The sequence below is a fragment of the Salvelinus sp. IW2-2015 genome, linkage group LG16 (assembly GCF_002910315.2).
Source record: "Salvelinus sp. IW2-2015 linkage group LG16, ASM291031v2, whole genome shotgun sequence".
Taxonomy (NCBI): domain Eukaryota; kingdom Metazoa; phylum Chordata; class Actinopteri; order Salmoniformes; family Salmonidae; genus Salvelinus; species Salvelinus sp. IW2-2015.
The window spans coordinates 18,380,163-18,398,087 of record NC_036856.1 but is presented as its reverse complement, the minus strand read 5'-3'; the positions used below and the strand labels follow the sequence as shown (position 1 = coordinate 18,398,087).

At 42.7% G+C, this 17,925-nt stretch overlaps 1 pseudogene; it reads right to left on the bottom strand.

The window, feature by feature from the left end:
• The window catches only part of LOC111975874 (ephrin type-B receptor 1-like), a 189,648-nt pseudogene that overhangs the window by 42,261 nt on the left and 129,462 nt on the right, over positions 1–17,925 (bottom strand).

Genomic DNA, 17,925 nt, shown 5'->3' with positions numbered 1-17,925 from the left:
TGAGCTTGTTGTCATTGCAGGCAATCTCAACACTGTGCATTACAGGGAAGACATCCTCCTCCCTCATGTGGAACCCTTCCTGCAGGCTCATCCTGACATGACCATCCAGCATGACAATGCCACCAGCCATACTGCTCGTTCTATGCGGAATTTCCTGCAAGACAGGAATGTCAGTGTTCTGCCATGGCCAGCGAAGAGCCCGGATCTCAATCCCATTGAGCACGTCTGGGACCTGTTGGATCTGAGGGTGAGGGCCATTCCCCCCAGAAATGTACGGGAACTTGCAGGTGCCTTGGTGGAAGAGTGGGGTAACATCTCACAGCAATAACTGGCAAATCTGGTGCAGTCCATGAGGAGGAGATGCACTGCAGTACTTAATGCAGCTGGTAGCCACACCAGATACTGACTGTTACTTTCCCCCCATTTGTTCAGGGACACATTATTCAATTTCTGTTAGTCACATGTCTGTGGAACTTGTTCAGTTAATGTCTCAGTTGTTGAATCTTGTTATGTTCATACAAATATTTACACGTTAAGTTTGCTGAAAATAAACGCAGTTGACAGTGAGAGGACGTTTCTATTTTTGAGTTTACTTCACAAGGGCGCCATTTGAACGTAAACTTTATTTGTTTATCAAAACGTGTTTTTGGCAGAGATGCCTTCTGGGACATGTGATCTTTCATGTCTCTTTATAACAAACTTGTATGTCATTTGTAAATACAAATAMAATTGTTAAACTACGAGCCTAGCTGGTTTAGCCATGGAAAAAGGCCGCTTTCCACTAGCCATGATTTGACATGCCGAGAGATGAGTTCTGCCATGTAGAGTATGATAGCTAAGGAGATGGAGAAAATTCTTGCGTTTGATTGCAAATATGCAGACGGAGTCGACAAGAGAACACAGAAGGCTCCGAATTACATCTTCAAACTAAAAGCAACCATGGCATATGTGACAGAGAGGGAGAAACGTCCATCCATGTATATGGGTAAGAGAGTCTAGCTAGCAACATTTTCAGATATTACATGTTTCTAGTTTGTCAGAAAGTGTACTGTTAGYTAGCTAGCTAATGTTAGCTAGCTAACATTGAACCTGGTTGGTTAGCTACCTGCAGGTTCATGCAGGGTAGTAACATTATGAGTTAGGATTATGGTTCATTGTTTAGCTAGCTAGCTACATGTCTAAACAAAAGACAAGTAACTATTGTCTTTTGCAAGTAACTATTTCAATAGAATGTTTATGATGTCTCTGCGACAACTGTCGATAGAAGTAGTTGGTAAATTCACAGCCTTTGGTCTTGAAATCTTTGGTTGTTTAGTACATGTGAATCCTTAAAGAGATGGTTGGCGCTCAAGCTTAAAAAAGTGTGAACGATGCTGAATGGGTGTAGACAAAGAAGAGCTCTCCAGTAGGTACCAAAAAATTCAAGGGCCATTTTCTCAAAAGTGAGRTTACAAATGTATCAACTTTCAAAGCAGAATTACTTTCGCATTGTTCCTGCTGATTGTCCGCAGGCCTACAAAAAGGTTTCCCATCCCAGTTGCCCATCCCTGGCTTAGGGGATGGAGGCAGACACACAAATATAGACATAGACTGATGAAAACAACCCCGTCCATTAAAAGTAAAAATGCTAAAATTGCTAGTTGTCTTTGACATACAGAACACTCAATATCTTTAATGCAACTTAGCCTGTTTAAATAGGCCAGCTAGCCTCCATCTTCTCGTGCTCTCAGAACTGGACATATGAAGTGCTCATTAATAACAACCTTTCACTGATTGAACAGGAAAACAACTAAGTCATCAGAGGACAGAGAGGGTTTTGACCAAACTCTCTGAAAGAGCACATTTGACAGCATTATGTTGGATAATATACAATATTACAGTAAATGCAGGCTTCATGAGTGTACAGTGCTGTCAACACAGCCTTTTCAATAGAAACCACAAGTGACATCGTATCCATGAACTCCATAGGTATGACCATACTATATCAGAGAGGAAAAGACGAGAGCCAGAGAAGGATACGGACAGAAGACTGTAGAGGTGCAGCAGGCAGAGAGACAATGAAAAGGAAATGGAAACAACAATGAAAAAACAGTGTAAAACAGAGTGAGAGAAAGAGGAAGTAGGGAGATATAGAGGAAGCTGAGAGAGACAGAGGGAGGTTAGGCCAATGGAGTGGATATAAGGTTAGCGAGACCACAGGGCAGCCCTCTCTAAGCATGGGGGAAGATGCATATTTACTACCTAATGATATAGAGTTGAAAGGCTATGTGTGCTGCCTCTACTCAGGGGAAAAAAAGGCTGTGTGGAGGAGCCACAGGTCAGACAGGGTTGGCGAAAGACCCAGACTGAGAGGACACCTTTCACACAAAATAGGTCCAAGCACGCCAGTATCCTAGCAACCCTGTGCTCTGTGCTCATCCAAAGGAGACGCCGGTTAAACGCAATTAATGGATAATTATCATGGTTGCAAAGGCATTCTCAGATGCACACTCGCCAAGGTAACGAGGGGAATKACTCAAAAATCAGAGGGTACAATAAAATTAGAGTAAACGTGTCAAGTATAATAACACATGAATATTGAGTCCCATGGGGGAAAGGATAAAGGCATAAAGGCTAATATTCCCAGCAAACTTGGTAGACCAATACCCGTCCAGAAGATTCACCCAATAGAGACAACCTTCTGGGTGTCTTTCCATTGAACGTAAAAGAGATGCCTCTGGTGGACATAATGATCTGCTCGTGTATTTGAGTTCTTATTACAGACATTAATTATTCAAATGTTGTCTTACCTTTTCATAGTACCTCAGTTCATAGTCCAGGATGATTCCATTGGGCTGCTCAGGCTGTGGCCATGACAATGTGAAGCTCTTCATGGTGGAGCTGACCTGGTGCATGATGGGAACCATGGAAGGAGCTAAGGGAACAGACAGATGGGGCAAGATCAACTGTATGGATGCTTCCTTACTCTTTAGTATTGCAACCATCCTACATGTTTGATCAATGTTATGAAATAAAGGCCTTCTGTGCTGAAACTGTATGAAAAAACATGCTTGACTGAAGAGTCCCAATTAATTGAATGGCTTTCAATTACGTATGATGTCATCATACCATTCCGTTAAGCAGTGCTGAGGTATCCTTGGTCATAGTATTTCTATTACAACAATTCTATGGCATCGAACTGAGCTCACTTTATAGCACATTTGATTTGCAGCCCTCCTTTCCCCTTACAGACAGCAATAAAGTTGAAATGCCCATAACATGTTTTATGAATTAAACCCATTCAGCCCATTCAATTTCCTCCCTCTCTCTCTGCTACCACCACAATCCCCCAGGCCACCATCTCCAACAACCCATCATCTTAACCCAGGGAGGGTGGAGGGCACGACAGCAAGCCCTCGACCAGGGATGGAGAGAGGAGGGTAGGATATTACCCCCATAGCACCTAATGGTGTATCTGTTTGTATGAATGTCTTACATCCCGGCAATTCTATGTGACTGAGCATCCTTACTGTAGCAGCAGCAGGGAGAGATGTTGGTCATGTTAAGCGGTTGTCTGTGCACTGCTGCTCTGGCTAAAAGAGGGGAGGGGATAGTCATCAGTCAGCGAGAGGAGGCTCTCTGGCTCTCTTTCACGCACCACTGCTCCAGCTTTGCGCCGCGTTATCAATACGCTGAGCCTGGCTAGCGGTGAGGCAGCAGTCTACAGGCCCCCAGYACTTCCTGTCATTCACACTGTTTCAAATGTGCTGCTTTCCTTGCCTCAAAGGGCTTTTTAATCTATTCAATTAATTTTTTATTTCATTTCATTTGCTGATTTGGTTTTTGGACTATGAGATATGGAGCTATGTTTTAGTGAGTGAAATTCTAGCTAACTGGAATGGAATCTGCCTAAAACAAATGTTATATATTTTTGGAGCCCACAGGGTTTATGGTGAGGGGTAAACGAATCAGGCCAAACCCTATTATTTTGACAAGTGAGTGAGTGAGTGAGTGAGTGAGTGAGTGAGTGAGTGAGTGAGTGAGTGAGTGAGTGAGTGAGTGAGTGCTAAAATGCTATTTTAGCGGTTAGGTTTAGGGTTACAATTAGTGTTTGAGGTTTAGGTTCAGGAGTAGGGTTCAGGAAAATAGGATTTTGAATGGGAATCAATTGTTTGGTCCCCACAAGGATAGTAAAACAAACGTGTGTGTGTGTGTGTGTGTATGTGTGTTCCCCATCCTCTCTAACTGTGGCTGGCACTAGGCTGAGTGAATTAGGAGCCAAATCAGAAAGGAAGAAAAAACACTGTTAGTTCTCTAAGAAAATAAATCTGCCACGCTAGACTAGACTTCATGCTCAGCTCAGAATTATGGCTGTCTGAGTTACAGCCCCAAAGCGGATATTTAAAAACTCTACAAAAAAGCCATCCGACATTTCCTCTACCTCTAAGTGTGGTGACGCATCCCTCACATAAAAAGACATGCATCTGGGTTGTTGCTCTTTCAACTGCTGTCGACTGCCTCAACCTCCACTGGCAAGCTGTGAAATTCAATAGTTTGCTGCTATTATTGACAATGCATGTTATTTTTCTGATTGTCATGCTGAAACTATCAATACGATGTTGCCCCGTATAAAAAAAAAGGACTCCAAAATCTCCATAAACAATGACACTGAGTGAGGCCGATGCTAAGTTACTACACTGACATTGATGTCTTCATCATCATTTTTGAAATATTGGGCTTCCTGTAACCGATCAATTTTTATTGGCTGAAGTAAACTAGCAGAGCTCTCAAAAGGCCTGCCTCAGCGTGTTGCTCTTTTTATGTCTCCAAGATGTGTGTGGATTTACAAGGAGAGAAACATGTAGAGGAGGATTTGAACAAGCAAGATAAGGGTGGTAAAACTGTCAGAGTTCCAATCTCCCGAACACCCGCATTCCTCACAAGGTAAGAATGTCCCACAGGAGACCTAAAGGACGAAGCAGGATCTCCATATTCCAACACTGTTTCCCACAAGAATAAGGCAGAGCTTGTTGGAGGAAAAGTACAGTGATTCTTCACATATATCAGATAAAGCAATGTTACCTTTTTGTCAGATAGTCTTCATCATTAGGAAAGTCTCATTACAGCCAACGTTTAATGTAATGTTGATGATGACCCTGTTTCCTTTACCAATTTGGATTCAAGCTACATGAAATAAAAGTATTTCGGTTGTACTACAAAAAAATATTTTCTCATTCTTTCTCTGCCTTTTCTTTCTGTATGCATTGCTCTGTCTGTCCCTCTCTCTCGCTTGTTCTCGCTCGCTCTCTCGCTCTGTGTGAATGTTTTATAGCTCTAGATAATGCCTCTACTCAGACAGAGGAAGAGTGGAGCATCAGGGATCCCTCACACAGAGACAGATAGCCTGTTATCTCGCCTAGTGCAATATTTCCATCTGTTTCTTGTTTTCTTATTTACCAGATGTTGGTTCAGATGCAATTTCCAAATGTCCTTATAGGGCACAGGAGACAAACTGACCAAAACACAAGAGAAAGGCTTTCTGTGTTAAGATATTACATATAGCTAACTGCCAGTGGCTACTGTAGCTACACTTGTACCTTGATGTTATTCTGTATTTTCTTGAGGTGTTTACTCATGTGTATACGGTTCCAAAGAATACAGTCACTGCAAGCCTTTCCTGTCTCATCTTATTTATTTTTTAATTACCCTTATTTTACCAGGTAAGTTGACTGAGAACACATTTTAATTTACAGCAACGACCTGGAGAATAGTTACAGGGGAGAGGAGGGGGGATGAATGAGCCAATTGGAAGCTGGGGATGAATAGGTGGCCATGATGGTATGAGGGCCAGATGGGGAATTTAGCCAGGACACCGGGGTTAACACCCCTACTCTTATGATAAGTGCCATGGGATCTTTAGTGACCACAGAGAGTCAGGATACCCGTTTAACGTCCCATCCGAAAGACAGCCCACTACAAGCGCAATGTCCCCAATCACTGCCCTGGAGCATTGGGATATTTTTTTAGACCAGAAGAAAGAATTCTTCCTACAGGCCCKCCAACACCACTTCCAGCAGCATCGGATCTCCCATTCAGAGACTGACCAGGACCAACCCTGCTAAGCTTCAGAGGCAAGCCAGCAGTGGGATGCAGGGTGGTATGCTGCTGACGRTGTCATGGGTGAATGAGCTGTGGTAAGAAAGGACAGACCCCTATGACTCTGCAAAATACTGGTGACATGGAGGATGGGACTGGCTGATGTACTGATTCTGAATCTTCACAGATTCAAAACGCCAGGAAAATATATTCCATGAGAAATGTAAATGCAGTTTTACTACTGTAGCAAGCAGTGTTTATGAATAAGGGTCTGAAGCTGTTCAATGATTAGTACTGTTTGTGAAAGAGCTATGACAACTTCTGGCCAGACATATCCTACTACCCATGGAACAGTAGACATGTTTTACATTTCCCTGAGGGGAGTGTGTGTAAAAACCATTCCCCTGAGCACACACTGTCATGGGCTGGAGAGAAGCCTCCACTGGGCGCCAGTGCCCGCCACACCACCTCCATGCCAGCATGAGAAGAGTTTGGGGTTTGAGTGTGGAGCCCCAGAGTCTTGCCAGAGTAGAGGGTTTGGCACTGTTCTCTGTGAGCTTCTATCATCCACTAGTGTCAGTTACTCTGCCACAGTTCGGGAAGAGTAAGCAGACCTCAGAGTGTACATGTTAATATGTTGCCCACATTAGCTGATTTATTTCATGTCATTCAATCTGCACCTCTGACCCACTCTCCTAAAGACTTTCTCAGACTACAGTTGAGAATGCATAAACCGTAAAAGGCAATGGTAAAATGTGTAATATCATATTTTACATTTAACTGAAAGGTTCTAATAAGTAAGCTGGTCTTTGGTTGGTGGTAAATCGGGTATGCATGAGAATACACACCACTGTGTCTGAGAGGAGAGGAGTTACAGAGCGGTGCATCAATCAGGGTTCCTGTCAGCTCTGTCACTCCAGCCTGAATAAGGTCTAATGGCCCCTTCACTGAACCACAACTAACTCTCTCCTCAACAGAGATGTCCTTTACTCTGAACTGTCGGGGGGGCACTATTTGAACCAACCTCCCATCCCCTGTGACTCTGTCAAAAGGACAGTGGTGTACACTCACACCATTACCCTTTCAATATAGCCCAGGGGTCTTCCAACCTTTTCTTGCCCCCTCCCAGGCAAACCGGTGACCCAGGGACCCCCATCAAAAAATCCACGTATTGTCTTATCAAGTATTACAGTTTTTTGCTGACCCCCAGCAGTAGTGCTAGAGGTCCACAGACCCCCGGTTTAATAACCCTGATCTAGCCAACTCATTCAGCTAGAATCCTTAATTGAAACAGTAACAAAGCGTTCCCCCCTCGGGCTCTGCCACTGTTTCGTTAAAAAGCTAAGGGATGGGGCTGGAGAAAGGCTATACAGTGTTTGTTTACACTTAAGATGTTTACACTTTGTAGTAAAACTAGCTTATATTTTCGGTTCTGATGGGGTACGGCAGTTGAACTAAGCTCATGAGGCATTTATAAGTTATATTCTTCAAGAATCAATGGGTTTATATCATAAATATTTACATCCAAAGATGGATGTAGCAACTAAGGATTCTAGCTTTAAGGTAACTAGCTAAAAATCCCATCTCCTCCATTGCCTCTCAACTCCTTTTATTCTAAACATGACAGATTTTTCACTACAGAGCCATGACATAAACTCCTTCTCAGGGACAGCTGAAATGGCCCAATTACCTGGCAACAACACAATGGCTCTGACCACTTTTCTGAAGTGAAATTAAAAGCTACTTACGCATTACAACTGCAGCTGTTTTTACAAAAGACAATGGCATTGGCTATTTGGTGTATCTATTTATTTCTTTATTAATCTATATCCATCTGTCAAGTCGAACACTTACCTTGTCAAGCAATATGATGGGGTCTATTAACTCTACTAGGTAATRAAGGCCATTTACGTTCTCATTTCCCCCGCATTGCTCTAATGTGAAGCTATCAAACGACAGAACGTTCCATTTTGGCCAGGCATTAAATCTGTCTACTTGAATCCTGTTTCTACAAGCCAATGTTCAGAAAGTATTCATTCCCCTTAACTTATTGTACATTGTGTTATGTTACAGCCTGAATTCAAAATGGATAAATAGATTTTCTTTCTCACCGATCTACACATAATACCCCATAATGATAAAGTGAAAACATATTTGACATTTTTGCTCATTTRTTGAAAATGAAATATCTAATTTACATAAGTATTCACACCCCTGAGTCAATAGAATCACATTTGGCAGCGATTACATCTGAGTCTCTAAGAGCTTTTCACACCTGGATACTACAATGTTGGCACATTATTCTTGAAAGAATTCTGTTAGTTGGTTGTTGACCATTGTAGGACAGCCATTTTCAAGTTTTGCCATATATTTTCAAGATGATTTAAGTCAAAACTGTTACTAGGCCACTCGGGAATATTCAATGTTGTCTTGGTAAGCAACTTGTATATATTTGACCTTGCATTTTAGGTTTTTGTCCTGCTGAAAGGTGAATTTGTCTCCCAGTGTCTGGTGGAAAGCAAACTGAACCAGGGTTTCCTCTAGGATTCTTCCTGTACTTAGCTCTGTTCCGTTTCGTTTTATCCTAAATAACTCTCTAGTACTTGCCAATGACAAGCAGCCACCACCATGCTTGAAAATATGAAGAGTGGTACTCAGTGATATGTTGTGTTGGATTTGCCTCAAACATAACGCTTTGCATTCAGGACATAGAGTTAATTACTTTGCCACATTTTTTGCAGTTTTACTTTAGTGCCTTATTGCAAACAAGATGCATGTTTTGGAATATTTTTATTCTATACAAGCTTCCTTCTTTTACAGGTTCCTGACCAATTCTGCTATTTTGTGTATTTTTTAGGCGCTTTATTTTWAAWWWWWTTTGTACATAATGTTTCTTCCATCGTTTCTTATGACCGAAAAGAGCTGCAGGACATCAGAACAGCGATTACTCACCTCGAACTGGATGAGTATTTTTTATTTAATGAGTTGGACGCGAAGGATATACAGTACTGCTCCTCCCGGACCAGGTCCAATACCCCGTCATTCGTATGAAGAGGAGACGTTGTTACAGAGGTCGAAGATCCAGATGCATGGTGAGACTGCATYAGCAATTGGATAGTCCGCCTTTACCCTCCGTTCTACTGGCAAACGTGCAATCACTGGAGAATAAACTGGATGAGCTCCGTTCAAGACTATCCTATCAACGGGACATTAAAAACTGTAATTTCCTATATTTCATTGAGTAGTGGCAGAACAAGGACATGGATAATATACAGTTAGCTGGGTTTTCCATGCATCGGAAAGAAAGAACAGCAGCCTCCAGTAAGATCAGGGGGGTGGTGTATGTGTCTTTGTCAACAACAGCTGGTGCACAATCTCTAACATTAAAGAAGTCTTGAGGTTTTGCTCGCCTGAGATAGAGTACCTCAAGATAAGCTGTAGACCACACTATTTATCAAGAGCGTTTATCTATATTCTTCGTAGATATCTATTTACCCCCACAAATCGATCCTGGCACTAAGGCCGCACCCAACGAGCTGTATAAGGCCATAAGTTAACAAGAAAATGCTCATCCAGAGGCGGCGCTCCTAGTGGCCAGGGACTTTAATGCAGGAAAACTGAAATCTGTTTTACCTMATTTTTACCAACATGTCACATCTGCAAATAGAGGGGAAAAAACTATAGCTCACCTTTACTCCACACACAGCGTTGCGTACAAAGCCCTCCATTTGGCAAATCTGACCATAACTATATCGTCCTGATTCCTGCTTACAAGCAAACTCAAACAGGAAGTACCAGTGATGCACTCAATACAGAAGTGGTCCGATGAAGTGGATCCTTAGCTACAGGACTGCCTGGCTAGCACACACTGGAATATGTTCTGGGACTCAGCATGGCATTGAGGAGAATATCACATCAGTCACCGGCTTCATTAATAAGTGCCTCTACGACATCGTACCCACAGTGATCGTACGTACATATCCCGACCAGAAGCCATGGATTACAGGCAACATCCGCACTGAGCTAAAGGCTAGAGCCGCCGCTTCAAGGAGCGGGACACTAATCCGGACGCTAATAAGAAATCCAGCTACACACTCTGACAAAGCATCAAACAGGCAAAGCGTCAATACAGGACTAAAATTGAATCCTACTACAACGGCTGTGATGCTTCTTGGATGTGGCAGGGCTTGCAAACTATCATGGATCACAAAGGGAAATCCAGCCGTGAGCTGCCCAGTAACGCAAGCCTACCAGACAAGCTAAATGCAGTCTATGCTCGCTTCGAGGCAAGCAACACTGAACCATGCATGAGAGCACCAGCTGTTCCGGACGACTGTGTGATCACGCTCTCCGTAGCCGATGTGAGTAAGACCTTTAAACAGGTTAACATTCACAAGGCCACAGAGCCAGATGGATTACCAGGATGTGTACTCAAGGCATGCTCTAACCAGCTGGCAAGTGTCTTTACTGACATTTTCAACTTCTCCCTGACCCAGTCTGTAATGCCTACAGTTGAAGTCGGACGTTAACATACACCTTAGCCAAATACATTTAAACTMGTTTTTCACAATTCCTGACATTTAATCCTAGTAAAAATTCCCTGTTTTAGGTCAGTTAGGAGCACCACTTTATTTTAAGAATGTGAAATGACAGAATAATAGTAGAGAGAATTATTTCTTTCAGCTTTTATTTCTTTCATCACATTCCCAGTGGGTGAGAAGTTTACATACACTCAATTAGTATTTGGTAGCATTGCCTTTAAATTGTTTAACTTGGGTCAAACGTTTCAGGTAGCCTTCACAAGGCTAGCTTCCCACAATAAGTTGTGTTGGCCCATTCCTCCTGACAAAGCTGGTGTAACTGAGTCAGGTTTGTAGGCCTCCTTGCTCGCACACGCTTTTTCAGTTCTGCCCACAAATGTTCTATAGGATTGAGGTCAGGGCTTTGTGAGGCCACTCCAAAACCTTGACTTTGTTGTCCTTAAGCCATTTTGCCACAACTTTGGAAGTATGCTTGGGGTCATTGTCCATTTGGAAGACCCATTTGCGACCAAGCTTTAACTTCCTGACTGATGTCTTAAGATGTTGCTTCAATATATCCACATCATTTTCCTGCCTCATGATGCCATCTATTTTGTGAATTGCATCAGTCCTCCTGCAGCAAAGCACCCCACAACATGATGCTGCCACCCCCGTGCTTCAGTTGGGATGGTGTTCTTCGGCTTGCAAGCCCGCCCCTTTTTCCTCCAAACATAATGATGGTCATTATGGCCAAACAGTTCTATTTTTGTTTCATCAGACCAGAGGACATTTCTCTAAAAAGTACGATCTTTGTCCCCATGTGCAGTTGCAAACCGTAGTCTGGCTTTTTTATGGAGGTTTCGGAGCAGTTGTTTTCTCCTTGCTGAGCGGCCTTTCAGGTTATGTTGATATAGGACTCGTTTTACTGTGGATATAGATACTTTTGTATCGGTTTCCTCCAGCATCTTCACAAGGTCCTTTGCTGTTGTTCTGGGATTGATTTGCACTTTTCGCACCAAAGTACGTTCATCTCTAGGAGACAGAATGCGTCTCTTTCCTGAGTGCTATGACGGCTGCGTGGTCCCATGGTGTTTATACTTGGGTACCATTGTTTGTACAGATGAACGTGGTACCTTCAGGCGTTTGGAAATTGCTCCCAATGATAAACCAGACTTGTGGAGGTCTACAAATCTTTTTCTGCGGTATTGGCTGATTTATTTTGATTTTCCCATGATGTCAAGCAGAGGTACTGAGTTTAAAGGTAGGCCTTGAAATACATCCACAGGTACACCTCCAATTAACTCAAATGATGTCAATTAGCCTATCAAAAGCTTCTAAAGCCATGACATAATTTTCTGGAATATTCCAAGCTGTTTAAAGCCACAGTCAACTTAGTGTATCTAAAGTTCTGACACACTGGAATTGTGATACGATGAATTATAAGTGAAATAATCTGTCTGTAAACAATTGTTAGAAAAATTACTGTGTCATGCACAAAGTAGATATCCTAACCGACTTGCCAAAACTATAGTTTGTTAACAAGACATTTGTCGAGTGGTTGAAAAACAAGTTTTAATGACTCCATCCTAAGTGTATGTAAACTTCCAACTTCAACTGTATATGTTTCAAGCAGACCACCATAGTCCCTGTGCTCAACGCCAAGGTAACCTGCCTAAATGACTATTGCCCTGCAGCACTCAYGTCTGTAGCCATTAAATGCTTTGAAAGGCTGGTCATGTCTCACATCAACACCATCATCCCAGAAACCCTGGACCCACTCCAAATCACATACCGCCCMAACAGATCCACAGATGACGCAATCTCTATTGCCCTCCACACTGCCCTTTCCCACCTGGASAAWAGGAACACCTACGTGAGAATGCTGTTCATTGACTACAGTTCAGCATTCAACACCATAGTGCCCTCCAAGCTCATCACTAAGCTAAGGGCCCTTGGACTGAACACCTCCCTCTGCAACTGGATCTTGGACTTCCTTACAGGCTGCCCCCAGGTGGTGAGGGTAGGCAACAACACATCTGCCATGCTGACCCTCCTGTACTCCCTGTTCACCCATGACTGCGTGGACACACATGACTCCAACTCCATCATTAAGTTTGCCGAYGACACAACGGTGGTATGCCTGATCACAAACGATGAGACCACCTATAGAGAGACCTGACCTCAATGTGAGCAAGACAAAGGAGCTGATTGTGGACTACAGGAAAAGGCGGGCCAAGCACGCCCCCATTGACATCGACAGGGCTGTAGTGGAGCGGGTTGAGAGCTTGAAGTTCCTTGGTGTCCACATCACTAAGGACCTATCATGATCCAAACACACCAAGACAGTCATGAAGAGTGCACGACAATGCCTATTCCCCCTCAGGAGGCTGAAAAGATTTGGTATGAGACCTCATTTCCTCAAAAAGTTCTACAGCTGCACTATCGAGAGCATCCTGACCGGTTGCATCGCCGCTTGGTATGGCAACTGCTCGGCATCCGACTGCTCTTCATCCGACCGCAAGGCACTACAGAGGGCTTCCTGCCATCCAGGACCTCTATGCCAGGTGGTGTCAGAGGAAAGCCCTAAACATTGTCAAAGACTAGAGCCACTCAAGTCATAGTGCACAGCAAGCGCTACTGGAGCGCCAAGTCTGGGACCAAAAGGCTCCTTAACAGCTTCTACCCCAAAGCCGTAAGACTGCTGAACACTTAATCAAATGCCTACCTGGACTATTTGCATTGACTAATACAATTTGATTTGAATTAACTTCATCATCACAAAGGGGTTGAATTGACTCAAGACATTACAGCTTTTCATTTTTCATTCATTTGTAAAAATGTCTATTAACATAATTCCCCCATGACATTATGGGGTATTGTGTTTAGGCCAGTGACAAGATATCTCAATTTAATTCATTTTAAATTCAGGCTGTAACACAACAAAATGTGTAAATGGTCAAGGGGTATGAATACTTTCTGAAGGCACTGTAGACTCCAGGTGTTCTCTATAGCCCKTTGTTTGCTTCAACACATGGTTATAGTTGAATGCAACTGAACACGGTGTTAGCTCAGTAACCATAGTTCCATTTAATTGAAAGCAATATAGCAGCGTAAGATACAATCTTTATGTTCCTCCAAGAACATTCACAGTGGAGCACTGAAGAGAGTCATGATTATAATCCTTTTCAAGAAGACTTTTTCAAGTCTTCCTAACAACGAGTCCTATGTCTGGAGGGAGAGGCGTCGTTGGCTGGCCTGGTGTTACCCATGGGTATACCGTATGACAGGACCACTGAGAAATAGAATGGCTTCCCAATGAAACAATGTCTCCTTCATGTATTACACCTCATTATACCAACCTACAGAAGTTTGATAGATTCTGAAACGGCTGATTCACGCCATATTTAAAAGTGGAAGGACTTATTATCAATTATCAAGTCCATATGATTTTTCAATACCAAAAGAAAGCGATAGAAAGATACATTGTATGACTTACATTGAATTATACCTCCTGAATGGTGTTGTCTGTATTGTGAGAGACATACAAGTAATAAACCAATCTGTGATGCTTGAATATTGAAAATGTCATGAAAAATCCAAAACAGTCGAAGTGAAGTCTTGACAAAAGATCAAAAGCCTTGCCTTTGGTTCTAGAATGTTCTAGAATGTCTCCGGTTTAAATAACAAGAAATGCCAGTCACGCTGATGTGTTGTTGTGCAATAGCATTCATCATTTAGACGATAAATATAAGCCTTAAGGCATTGATTTCCAGAACAAAACTCTATAATGGTTGCCAAGGGAGGCTGTTCAATAGAAACGCACCTAACAGCAACAGGTGAAACAGCTTCACTTATTGACAAATAGGAACATGAAAAAGAATCACAAGAATGTAACCTTGGGATTTAATTGCTGCCGATCAATAGCAATGTACAGGATTGTGTTGAGTCTGTTGACTCATTCTGTTGATGACTGAGGAATGCTTTCAGTCAAGAATACAAGACGGCTATCAATAGCATCCATCTTATTAAAGGACAGAGAAAATCGATTGTATACAGTATAGGGCTAAAGCTTGACTGTAGACCATTAGACTGCCTCAGACCTTTTTGTTGCAGTTACCTTGAAACGTGTACCACTGAAATGTACTTGTTGTGAATGCCTGTACATTAACATGTATTTTAAAGCATGTTGTGAGACACAAAGCATGGTGCTGTACACTGCCACTGACCAGCCTGGTTGGTAGTGATGTTGATGGACACGTGCTGGGCAGGGTAGGGGCTCTTGTTGGTGACTCCATTGAAAGCGTGTATCTCAAAGGCGTAGGGGGTGTGGGCCCACAGGTTACTGATGAACACCCTGGTCTCAGTCAGGCCCTGCTGCCTGGGCACATACTCCACGTTGTCATCACAGTGGGAGCACAATGGCCGATCCGCACGGCACTTCCTGCACACGATGTTGTAGGTGACGTCATCGCGGGCGCCAGTCTCCCTCGGCGGGTGCCACTCCAGGATTACCGAGGTCTCATTGACGATGGAGATTACATTCCTGGGACCAGAGGGGACACCTTTAAAAGGATAGGGAATGCAATGCAGACATTAATATACTGAACAATATGTAGCACTGTTTCCACAACCTGAAAAAAACGGTAATATGACACTGCAACAAGACACTGCACTCTGATGTGAAAGAGGTATTAGGATCAACCATAGTGATCAACAAAAATTATAATTCAGATGTAAATGTTTAGGGTGATTCCTCATGAAAAAAGAACAACAAAAAATACCATTAAGGGTCCTTTGGAGTCTTAAAGGAAGCCTGGGTAAGGCCAAAATGTCACAAATATTACAACTTCAATTCATTATTTCTCAATTATGCTTTAAGATACAAATGTCAAATGCATGGCAACAATCCTTCCTCAAAATGACCCTTCTATGGATTAAATGTCTTGAAAATCGAGTTTTGTGAGGAATCACCTTATAGCACTGATGCCACCTACTCATTTCAGTCCCACCTGCTCATTTCAGTCCCACCTGCTCACTTCAGTCCCACCTGCTCATTTCAGTCAGAAGATGTACACAAACACATACATAATGTAACTCCCACTGTTTTACTAGTCATCTGTAATGTTGGCAAATACATCATGTGCATTACATTTAGTCAGGGATACAGTTTGTAGTATGTATCTATGTATGGCTCTGCATTTAGCTGAAATGATTCCCTACTGATGGTTATTACACGTCATGCAGCTGCCATTTAGCCCATGTGTTTTTGATGTGCACGTGTTGCAACAATACCATTAACATGACAGAGCACATCATAGGAACAGAAATTACACCGCTCAATCACCCCCTTCAACCAACCTCATACACAATCTCATCCTGCTCACCCACATTCACACATACTGGTCTCTATCTCTCCTCCACTAAAATAGTTTTCCCTACATTTCACATTTACCTTTCATCTGGCACTGGGATCCCTGCCAGGGACTTTTGGTTTTGTTGTGCACCGTTTCTATCTCTGTGTTTGAGTCAATATTTTGTGGCGATAATAGATTTTATTTGCCATTCATGTTTCTATGCACATATTTCCCTATAGTGGCTGTATGCTTCTCAAAACTTGCAAGATTACCTTCACAATAATCAATTGTGCGTGTTCACAAAGGTCCAACAATCACTGTGGTGCTCCAATCTTCAGAAGTGATTTGACCATTCGACCAGTGAATCAAGAGGTGACAGATGATAGGGTTGGCTGACCAATTGAACATATGCCTTTCTGGTAGCAGTTGCCCATGGGGCGGCAGGTAGCCTAGTGGTTAGAGTGTTGGACTAGTAACTGAAAGGTTGCAAGATTGAATCCCTGAGCTGACAAGGTAAAAATCTGTCGTTCTGCCCCTGAACAAGGCAGTTCCTAAGCCATCATTGTAAATAAGAATTTGTTCTTAACTGACTTGCCTAGTTAAAGAAAGGTTAAATAAAAAAATAAATGTACTGTACACACAGGGTTCTGACCATGCCTTAGCAGCCTGAGTTTTCTGTTTCGCTTTCTCTCCTCTACTTTTCCTCTCCCTAAGTCACAGCTGTGATCTGATTGGTCAATATTCCCTCTTTTATATTAGTCTCTCTTTCTGATCCACCTCCTCACACTCTCTCTCTCTCGCTGTGAGGGGCAAAACCAGCAGTGTGAGTCTGAGGACTCCTCCAGTAGCCTAATTGTCAGCTGCTGGGGAGAAGAGTGGCCAGGCTCTACACAGCAACTCTACAGTAGCCAGCAGTAGACTAGCCAAGGGAGGGAAGACGAGCAAGATTCAAGAGATCTTGTACACAACAACATCAGAGTGAACCAGGGCCATATGTAGAGATCTCTTGTGAACACTGCAATGTATGAGCATACATTGCTTACTGTTTGTTCATACATGTAATTATGTAGATGTGGAAGTATCTTGATATGACTGTAAGTAGGTGTTGATTGCCATGTGTGGCCATCTCTAATTTGAGACTCTTTTAGCTGGGATGACTCGGTTCACACAACACAGGGTCACTCGTCCTTTGTCAAAAGCCTGTCTGTGCTTAATAGGGCCCAATGTCTTTGACCTGCTTCTCAGCTTTGAAAGAAAACTATGGAGGGGTTGAGAAGACTGATGTGATCACCACTTAACAGCTAATTTTACCTGCCATTATGGCCACTCTCGCCTTCCCTCTTTCATTTGTGAGAGGATCTAATTTGTCCACAGCGTTAGTTACCATTCTCTGCCTATCTCCCCCCATTGTCCATCAGCTGCAGGAGTCAAGGTTGATTTGGCTCAGTGGCACAGGGCCGCCATACACCAAGCTGAGTTATCGACACCCAGACCCACAGACTGGTCTGTAGATCCATGCTAATTACATTTACATTTTAGTAATTTAGCAGACACTCTAATGAACTTGAGAGTAATTGAAACTGCACCTTGTCCCCCTGCCCTCAGGGACGTGACAGGGGGGTAATCATTTTGCCATTGGCTAGCCTTTGATGGATAACCAGCCTTCTGGACAAAACTAGAAGGAGGCCTCAGAGTGAAAGAGCCAAAGTGTTAGCTAACATTCTGTAGCTAACATGCAATTAAAAGTGTATAATGAACTTTTTTCTCCTTAATACATATTTACATACTGTAACTTAGTTACAATAACAGTTCACATATGGAGAAACCATAATTCCGTCCATACAAGAAGTCTCCGTAGATTCATCWAAAGCCTCAAAAGTTTGTATTCATTTCTGTGAGCAAACAGTGAGCAAAAAAATAAATACAAAAACATTATCTTGTGCATTGACTGTCCAAACTATTCTACAGTACCTAGA